General features: G+C 36.8%; 1 pseudogene; it reads left to right on the top strand.

The window, feature by feature from the left end:
- The window catches only part of LOC107590667 (disks large homolog 1-like), a 148350-nt pseudogene that overhangs the window by 63342 nt on the left and 74856 nt on the right, over window positions 1-10152 (top strand).

Below are 10152 nucleotides of genomic sequence, written 5' to 3'. Positions count from 1 at the left end.
GGGGGGGACAGGACACGTCCCCCGCGTGATCTACGCCCACCTAGTGTTCTCACTCACTGGCGTCTTTAAAACCCATAATTCCTAGCACACCGTGAGCAGTGCTGATGTTTGAGGAGCTGTGCTGGGCTCAGATCAGTGGAGCTCCCTGCATGCCGACAGAGCAGCGCCTGACAAGCCCTGCCTGTCACCTCCTATCAGCCTCAGCTGCGCAGAGCACGAGCTAGTGCTCTCTGTCCCCGCACACACACAAAAACACACTCGCTCTGTCATCACTATGAGCCTGCATTCCTCCTAAATCAGTCCATGTGCTCTAGGCTGATGGTGCTTTCTGGCTGCTGGCCCAGCTGACGCGCGGCGCTCTCTTAACTCTCCCTCACAACAATATGAGCTCTGAGAACGGGTGCGTTGCTCTACAAACACGCATCTTTGCAATTATATTTCCTTCTCCAAAACAAATCATGCTTTGTTTACTAAAACAGAATAGGATAGATGATTGTGATTTGAAGATGATTAAAAACAATTGACTTATTAGACTGGCGATGGTCGGTTGCTATATTTAATAGTGACTGCAGTAGCCTTACGCCACCTTGTGCCCGTTGTTTGTAATGAAAGGATCATTAGCAGTTTAAGTTAATTTTTCAATGCTAAAATACTATCCTGGCTTATCTTAATATGCACAGCCAGGTGTATTTAGAGCAAGTTATAATTGTTTAAAAAAATTGTAAAATGCTATACAAAATTATAAATATTTTGTGGTTCTGTTTGGTGATGCTGGTGGCACAGTAAAATAATTTTTTATGAAGTTTATTTCCTTAAAGTTTACGTATTCATTTTTTGGATCCCATTTAAAACAGCATCACATTTTAGCGATGCTATTGTCTCTGTAGGACCTTTAAATGCAAGTTTAAATTTCTGGCTCTCTGCTTTAATGGAGGATGTTAAATCATTTTGTCAGTGTTGATCAAATTTCTCATGAATCAGATCTCGCTTTACACACTCTCTGCCCTGATGATGACATGACTGCATGCTTTCTGCAGAACACGACACATGAACCACATGCCCCTGGTCAGGTTTCTATTTACAGACCGCTCTAGCAGTCAAGACACAGGGATGCTCCCATCCAGAGTTACGGATTTTTTAACCTTTCGCTTCAGTGGCACACAGCCTGAGTTCACCTCCTAAAGCAAATGCGCTTTGTTTAACGTCCTATTGATTTAAAGTCATAGATATTTGAGATTCTTACTTTTTGCCTGATTTTGGGATTGTGTTATGATTCCCTTTGTGCTTGGCTGGAACTGTCGGCACAGATGGAGTTGACATCTTGTGGCTCCCCATGTACCACAGTTGTAACGTCCTGTGACTGGCCTGCATACTTGCAAAGGCCTAATGATATCTGTGCTGAAGCATAGCAAAGCTCTGCTGTGATATTTTTATCAGGATTAATAAATAGTGTGTTTGTCTCTTCACAACTAAAAGAAGTGGGTCACGGTATATTATATAATTTGGAAACACTGAGTGATAAATAGAGATTTTTTTTTAAAATAATTTTTGTCATTAATATGACTCTAGCATGAATTTCCAGTTTTAAATTTGCTGCATGTAAATATACACTACTGTTTAATAGTTTGTAAGATTTTGTAATGTTTTTTTTTTTTGCTTACCAAGGCTGCATTTATTTGATCAAAAATACTGTAAAAACATAATATTGTGAAAATGTATTACAATTTAACAGAACTGTTTTTTTTAATTTAAATAAAAACTTTACATTTCATATTCTTATAGGATGCTGAAAACATGATTAGCCAAAATGTTTAATAAACAAACATGCATAGGTATGTATAATTGTGTGGGTTACAATTATTTGCTTTTCCACCATCGGGCCAAGCGGTTCTAGTTATGTTTCCACTTGAGCTTTACTACATGGGTAACTTTAAGGAACTTTCTGTGGAGTTGAGTGGGTTAAATTCTATGTGGACCTGCCTTTGAGTAATTATGCTGATTAATTCAAATACATATATAGGATTTACATAATTTTACCTTTGACTGTCCAAGATGCCAGTTATTTTCACTGATTAACATCAAGCATTTACTATAGAGAGCACCTATTTCATGCTTTAAGATACACAGCTGACACACGTGATCACATTGTGACCCATCTTTCCAAGCATTCTCAGAATGACTCCATGCTATGGAAATGCCATCAATTTCCTGCTGTCTTCTGCCACACAACTTCAAGTGTGTGCTTTTTATGAGTGTCTGCAGTTCATCATGGTGATCCATGGTTTTAGAAAAGAATGCTTTGTATGTGTGCTGCAGTATGATCGATCATCATTATGATATAATAGATGATTAGAGTTCAGTCATTAGGTTGAACTCACCTCATGCCGCCTGTTTCTCACTCGTTTTTTGCGTTTGCCAGCTGTTTGTTGCTTAGTGAAGTTGTTGTGCTATGTATGTCGTAGCTGCATGGGTTTAAGTGAAGGGCACGATGCTTTCACACACTCTCATTTTAAAGCTGCTTGTGGGCACATTGTTTGATATATTTGTGTGTATGTGTTTCTGTCAGAGTGTGTTTGCTACTCATATTTATCACCTGAGCTGCGTGCCCCTCCTCAGGTAGAGTCTCTGGAGTGCGTTTTTGACGGGCCGTCTACATTAGGAGGTGAGGAGGTCCCAGCCCCCGCCTTTGCCACACTATACTCGCAAAGTGACACACTGATGCAGGTAACCCAGCGCGATTCTATGGTTTTTATTCACATGTTGTTCATTATGATTCACCAATGATAAAACGGATTGCACAAGATTATAATTTAGAGAAATGTGTTGCAGTTTGCTTTTTAAGCACTAGGCGGCAGAGATGTCACAGTGTTAGGTGGCATGTACACTCTTAAAAATAAAGGTGCTTCAAAAGGTTCTTCAAGAGATGCCATAGAAGAACCATTTTTGGTTCCAGAAAGAACCATTCAGTCAAAGGTTCTTTAAAGAACCATCTCTTTCTTGCATTTTTGTAATCTGAAGAACCTTCTTTCGCCACAAAGAACCTTTTGTGAAACAGAAAGGTTCTTCAGATGTTAAAGGTTCTTTATGGAACCATTTAGACAAAAAGGTTCTTCTATGGCATCGTGAAGCACCTTTATTTTTAAGAGTGTATGTAGATTTCTGTTGGATAACTTGCAGTTTGGATTATATAATTTATGTATTTTCTATTTAAATATTTTATATTTTCTGACAGCAGTTGGATTGTGTTAGCCGATAGTTATTTAAGGGACAGTTACTCAACCTCAAGTTTTTCCAAATCTGAGTGAGTTTCTTTCTTCTGTTGAGCACACACACAAAAATAAGATATTTTGAAGAATGTTGGTAACCAAAAAGTTGATGGTAGCCATCAGTTTCCATAGTATGAAAGAAAAATATTAGAAGTCAATAGGTACAGTCAACAGTTACCAGCATATATACAGTGGGTACGGAAAGTATTCAGACCCCCTTAAATTTTTCACTCTTTGTTATATTGCAGCCATTTGCTAAAATCATTTTAAGTTCAATTTTTTCCTCATTAATGTACACACAGCACCCCATATTGACAGAAAAACACAGCATTGTTGACATTTTTGCAGATTTATTAAAAAGGAAAAACTGAAATATCACATGGTCCTAAGTATTCAGACCCTTTGCTCAGTATTTAGTAGAAGCACCCTTTTGATCTAATACAGCCATGAGTCTTTTTGGGAAAGATGCAACAAGTTTGTCACACCTGGATTTGGGGATCCTCTGCCATCCCTCCTTGCAGATCCTCTGCAGTTCTGTCAGGTTGGATGGTAAACGTTAGTGGACAGCCATTTTTAGGTCTCTCCAGAGATGCTCAATTGGGTTTAAGTCAGGGCTCTGGCTGGGCCATTCAAGAACAGTCACAGAGTTGTTGTGAAGCCACTCCTTCGTTATTTTAGCTATGTGCTTAGGGTCATTGTCTTGTTGGAAGGTAAACCTTCAGCCCAGTCTGAGGTCCTGAGCACTCTGGAGAAAGTTTTCGTCCAGGATATCCCTGTACTTGGCCGCATTCATCTTTCCCTCAATTGCAACCAGTCGGTTTTTAAGAGTTTGAGGCAAAAGTCACTCTTAATACAGTAGTTAGTTAATGATGAGAACTGGACCTTAAAATAAAGTGTGACCATTTTCTGTAGTGTTTCAAAGAAGAAAGAAAGAAAGAGGGCAAGTAAATGATGACAAAACTTTCATTTTTGTGTGATCCTTTTTACACAAAGATTGTATTAGGATTAATATCCCCACATTTATCGCAGATCACTTTTTTGATACATGTATTATATGGCACTTTTTGTTTACTGTTGCAGAAATGGCTAAAGTGTCTGACTAACCTCTTTATTGTAGTCTTATCAGAGATTGGGCGTTTTGCCTCCGAGTTGGAAGAGGTGACCTCATTGAAGCTGCAGTGAATATTTGGAGCATTTACAGTAAATGTCACTACTTCCTTGCTGATGTTGCCAACTCTTCTTCAGTGGATATTTTGGGCCTGAAGAGAGGATATCAACTGGTGGGCCAATATTCCAGAACCTATACATTAACATCTTGACACTTCTCCAAAAGTGTTCTATATTGAACTAAATGTCTGTCGTGACATGGCATGAAGTAACAGACAGGGACAAAAGTTTAGGTTAGTTAAGGTTGTGAAATATTATTATAATATTGTAAAATAATACAATTTAAAAGAACAGTTTTCTGTAAGGTGCAATTTATTCCTGTGATAGCAGAGCTAAATCTTCAGCAGCTATTACTCTGCACTCTTAAGTGTTACATGATTCATCAAAACTCATTCTAATGTTAATGTTAACATTCTATGTCTAATTAATTTGTTGCATTAGTTATATATTATACAGTTTCTTATAATTAGCCATGCTGAAAACAGTTGTGTTGCTTAATATTTCCATGGAAACTGTGACAATTTTTCAGGATTCTATTTGTTTTAAATTAACATATTTGTAGAATTATACATGTCTTTGCTAAATTTAAGCATTTATTTATTTAAAAAAAAAATCTTTGTTTTCCCCTTTCATTTCATTCATTCATTCATTCTGGGGTTTTTAAAGTGTTAAATGGGTTTATACTTTTCCCTGTCTGCTGCCATTGGCATCAGCTCAGGATAGTCACTGGTGAAAGTTTTGGAACTTTGATCAACCAATTAGCAATGTCCTAATTTCCTATGTCTTCAGAGTGATTAGTCACATGATATTTACAGCGCTAGCTATTGGCTTGAAAAGTGTGGCCCAGTAAGCAAAGATGGCAACATAAACTTAGGTCCTGCTTTAGCTGAGGAACCGGTTAAGAATGGAAATACTAACATATAGCTTACCTCTTTGTGTGTAACTTTTGACAAGATTTGGCTACCTGAATAATAATATAACAAAGAATTATGCCAGTCTGTCTCTGATGCTCTTGGTGTTCCAGACATGTTGCTGTCTCAGCTTTGTACCGCGTAGCATAGCGCTCTGCTCTGAACCACGTTCTCCCTGCCTGTCTGAAAGCCTCCGTTAGACTAGCTGAGAGCAAAGAGGAGGAATGCAGGGGAGGAGGGGAGAAGAGAGAGACAGCTTTACTGAAAAATGAGCTGTGTCATTCTTGGGGAATCTAACAGACCACAGTTTAGACTTCCGTAGCACCAGCCGTCCCCTTACGGCCAGCATGCATGTCCATGTGTTCACTCGTGAAGCTCTCTAGCCCCCTTTACCACAGTCCTGTCCTGCTTGCACTGCATCATGGGATCACCTTGACGCAGCTTCTGGGGGTGGGTGGGGAGTTCGGATCAGAGCCGAGGAGTACTTTGCTGTATCCGGCGGTCTGTCAAACCCTGGATTGCCACGCTGTGCAGGGTTTCACCTCAGGACTCGTAAGTGACATGCTGGCCTCCATTTGGTATGCCAAAAAGATGGGACGACAGCTGATCAGAAGCATTAGGAGGACCAAGAGATTGCGGCTGCAGTTGCTGGTGGGTAATAGTTAGTGTTATATACATGAAACAGGGTTTTGAAATGCGTGTCTGCAGAATGTGTGCTCCAGACAGAATGACTTTGAGCTGTGGATGTAAAAATTACAGGACAGGCGAGAGGGACGAGAGGGGGAAACTATTGCCTACACATTAACATCTTTTCTTTTTAAATGCAGAGCCGCACAGATTTGGTTTTATAGATGCAAGTTTATATTTTGGTGGAAGCAGAGTTTGCTTTGCGTGTTCATTCTGAAGTACACACAGATTTGGACTGCACAGTTTTCAGAAAGTTACTGCAGCATTTGTCTTGTTTGTCGTTAAAAGTTTTTGTTTTGTTGTAATTTTTTGGTTGGTTTTAACAGAGCCCTCTAGGAAATATGGTGATGAGGGAAAAAAACATTAGATGGGAGGAAAAACATATATTTCCTTGTTTTTGCCTTCTCTTGCCAAAAGTATTACGTTTTGTGAGCGAAATTTGTAAACTTTTGCATTCCTAAGAAAAGCATTTGTGTTCTCTCGCAAAAATATTGCATTCTTTTAGCATGATAAAATTTGGATCTGCTATTGTCACTTTTCCAAAATTCTTAGTGACAATTTACCCAAAATTGTCATAATTTAGTTATGCTGTTTTTAACCCAATATTGTTCGTAGAATGCAAAAGGCTGAGTGTCAGTGCCACTGTTTTATATACAAGAAAATATGTTTATTTATAATGTCAAGCTACAAAATGATAAAAAAAGACACCATGAAAGATACTTTTATACTTATTATGCTTGTGTGTGTGTGTTATTTTATTTATTTGTTTGTTTGTTTGTTTTGGAGATTAGCATTATTTGAGAGCTAGTCTGATTTTCTTCCTTTTACAGTATATTTAATTCACAGAAGAATTGTAATATTTGTTTGAGTAAATGAAGAGAGTGTTTTCCAAATTATTCAGTTAAACAACAGTTGTAGTACATTGTTGGAAGTCACTGAAAAAGTTTTCATGAACTGAGCAAGCTTTCGAATTCCTTTTAATTCCATTTGTAAATTCAATCATCACAATATTGATTAAAAAATTTATGTTAAAATAATAAAAATATTTGTCCTATTATTACAAAACTTTATACAGGAATCATTTGTGTTAGGAGCAGTATGAATAGATGAATAACTAAAGCTCATTACATGCTTTTTTCCCTGTAAATCCCCATGTGTATTTCTTATCATTAGATATGCTGCATTTGAAAAGTCTCTCAATGGTTCTCTATTTTTATACCTTTTATGTAAATGTGTCTCTGTGAGCATGAAAGGAAAATTTACTGCAAAGATGATAATGGAACAATCATGCGGTGTCTGCCGACAGAAGATATGCACGTTCTCATGTAGAGTAGCACCACATGCCATTTTTATTGTCACCCCAAGTACTCGACACTCCATCTCTCAAATAACTGCTCATCTCTTTGCGTGTTTACTGCCGAAATTCATTTGGCCTTGAGATGGAGAGCCCTGAAGAAGAGGCAGGAGACACTTCGAAGGCTTTTGTCCTTGTATTGTGCTATCGATTGATTGCCCATAATGCTGGTGGTTGTGGAAAAGAAGAGGGAACGGCTCAGAGACTGTGAGGTGGTAAATAAAAGAGACAGCTGCTTATTAGAATGGAGAGGCCCCATTAAAATGAGTCGAAGTATTTCAACAAACATGTCTGTTTGTGAGAGCAAGCATATTGTATTTGTGAGTTTTGTGACGCAACAAAAGCAGTGATAAGGAATCATGCCCAAGATTTTTTTATTTAATTTAATTTAATTATTTTAAATTTAATTCAATTCAATTTCAGTTTATATGTCAATTTAATTTAATTTATATTTCAATTTAATTTAATTTATATTTCAATTTAATTTCATTTATATTTTAATTTTGTTTATGCAGTTGTATCGATATCAAGTGAAAATTAAACACTGAAAATCTGGGAATCAAAATGTAATTTTAAACATGGAAATAAATAATGATTTAAATTTCAAAACATTTAATGCAAAGTAATGTTATAGCAAAAGGGATATTATCATCAGGTTTACCCTTCTCTTGGAGTTCAAATGCTGCTGTCATTAAATCAAAAGAGGAACATTTCATTGAACACATTTTTCAGTTCAGTTTTTCACTGTAGTTGTTATGCTGATAAAAAAAGTCTGATTAAATTTGGGGTTAATTAAAAACAAAAATAGTCTCCAATGGACCTCAGTGTAGTATGCCTCACCAGTGTCATATAAATGGTTTTTAATGAATGGTGTTTGCTAAGGCGTGATTGTTTTATAAAAGGAACAAATTAATATTCATGTTCAATCATTAATATTTAAGCAGTTGAATTACATTCGGCAGGTGGACAATTAAATTTAAATGATCTAGGGCTAGAATATCATATAGATTTATGTGTGAGCTCCATTGACTTGAGCCTTCAAGCAACGTAGCAACCACGAGCAACTTAGTAACTGGCAACATCCCAGAATGCTCCGATATTGCAGTGATTTTTGCACAGACAAGCAGCACCTACATTTTGCCATTATTAATAACAATAATCTAAATTACCCATGAACAAAAGAAGCAGATAGTGGCAGCAGAATAAAGGTGGTGCGCCTGTGACACACTGATGTTTATGCATTTGCAGCGGTTTCCTTTTTCCTATTCTGTATTATTATGTGGCATAATACAGTCTGCAGAACCCACATTCCCGGTTGCCTTGCAGTCTTTTGCTCTGTAAGGAAATATATGTGCTGTACAGTAATTAAATGATCACACCTCTCTCTTACATGTCCTAGGCTGAACTGAACATGTTGTGTTGGAACATTGACGTTCTGCTCTGGCAGTCACAGAAGTGCAATATCAATCCTGTGTCTATCAATGTGACAGAGCTTGTCTTTTCTTTAAAATATGCTTTGCCTTTCTACAGCACTTTGCTTCAACAGCAGTGTAATAACACCTAGAGCAGTTTTGCTTCAGGACAGATTTTACATCAGATGATTCAATCCAGTACTAAAATAATTTAACAAAGTGAAAAAAAACTCCTAAGATAGCCCTAAAGCATTACATGCATAAACAAGTTTTATTAATAATATTATTACATTTTATTTCAATAATACCAATTTCATAAAGATTACCATTAACTGCATAAACAATTTAACAATTTGTGAACATTTACATACACTAAATGTGGAAATATCTCAACTTTTTTTATGCTTTTATGCTCTTGGTGGCCAATAATTAAAATTCCGGTTAGGAGAAACCATGTTTATTTATTATTTAACTGGATTTAACGTAGTCTTTGTTTGTAGTTGTTGTACTTTTATTAATTCTTTTTGTGAATGAGAGAGTGTCCATGTTGGAATCTTACTAATTTGTCTACTTCTACCAAGTTGAATGGATGAATTTGCTTTAAAATACTAAAATAGACTTTGATTGGATGCACACATTGATGTCAACAACAAGGAAGCATCTCCCCCCACACACTTTTAATTTTAGTTTATCCATTTCGTTATCCTCATATGTACTAGGGTAGCTAGTGTATTACATGGTTATCTGCATTTTATTATTTCCATTTCACATTGTTTTTCCTCTTCACTCCTGTTGCCCAATTTAGGGTGGTGACCCACTAGTAGTGATCAGTAGTGATGTCTAGAGTGATCAGTGTTACAATTAGGTGTAATTGTCAAGTCCAGTGGTTGATTTAGGACACTTTATTGGATCAAATCTGGTATCATTGTTACGAATATACGGCACTATAAAGCTCAATGTCTTGTCGAGTCACTGTACAAATTTAAACAGTGGAGTCTTGAGCTGCCGTGACATTGGGGGTCTGGATTTTGGAGGTGTCCGTTAAGTCGGTAAGCCATGGTGAGGGGTCCACAGCAATACTCATGAAAAATAAATGCTCAGTGTTTTTATTTAATTGCTGATGAATTATTGATACACTTCAACGTTAAAAAGGTCAAATTTAAATGAGAATGCTAGAAAGCATGTCTTGGGGCATTGTCTCAAGGCAGTGATCTGTTCCAATGTAATGTGTTGTCGTTGGGTGGCGTAGACTTTGAAATAGAGCAAAACATTAAATTTTTTTTTGTATGTATATATATATATATATATATATATATATATATATATATATATATATATATACATACATATATATA

The sequence above is a fragment of the Sinocyclocheilus grahami genome, unplaced genomic scaffold (genome assembly GCF_001515645.1).
Source record: "Sinocyclocheilus grahami isolate Dianchi unplaced genomic scaffold, SAMN03320097.WGS_v1.1 scaffold131.1, whole genome shotgun sequence".
Lineage (NCBI taxonomy): Eukaryota > Metazoa > Chordata > Actinopteri > Cypriniformes > Cyprinidae > Sinocyclocheilus > Sinocyclocheilus grahami.
This window is presented reverse-complemented; position numbering and strand designations above follow the sequence as displayed.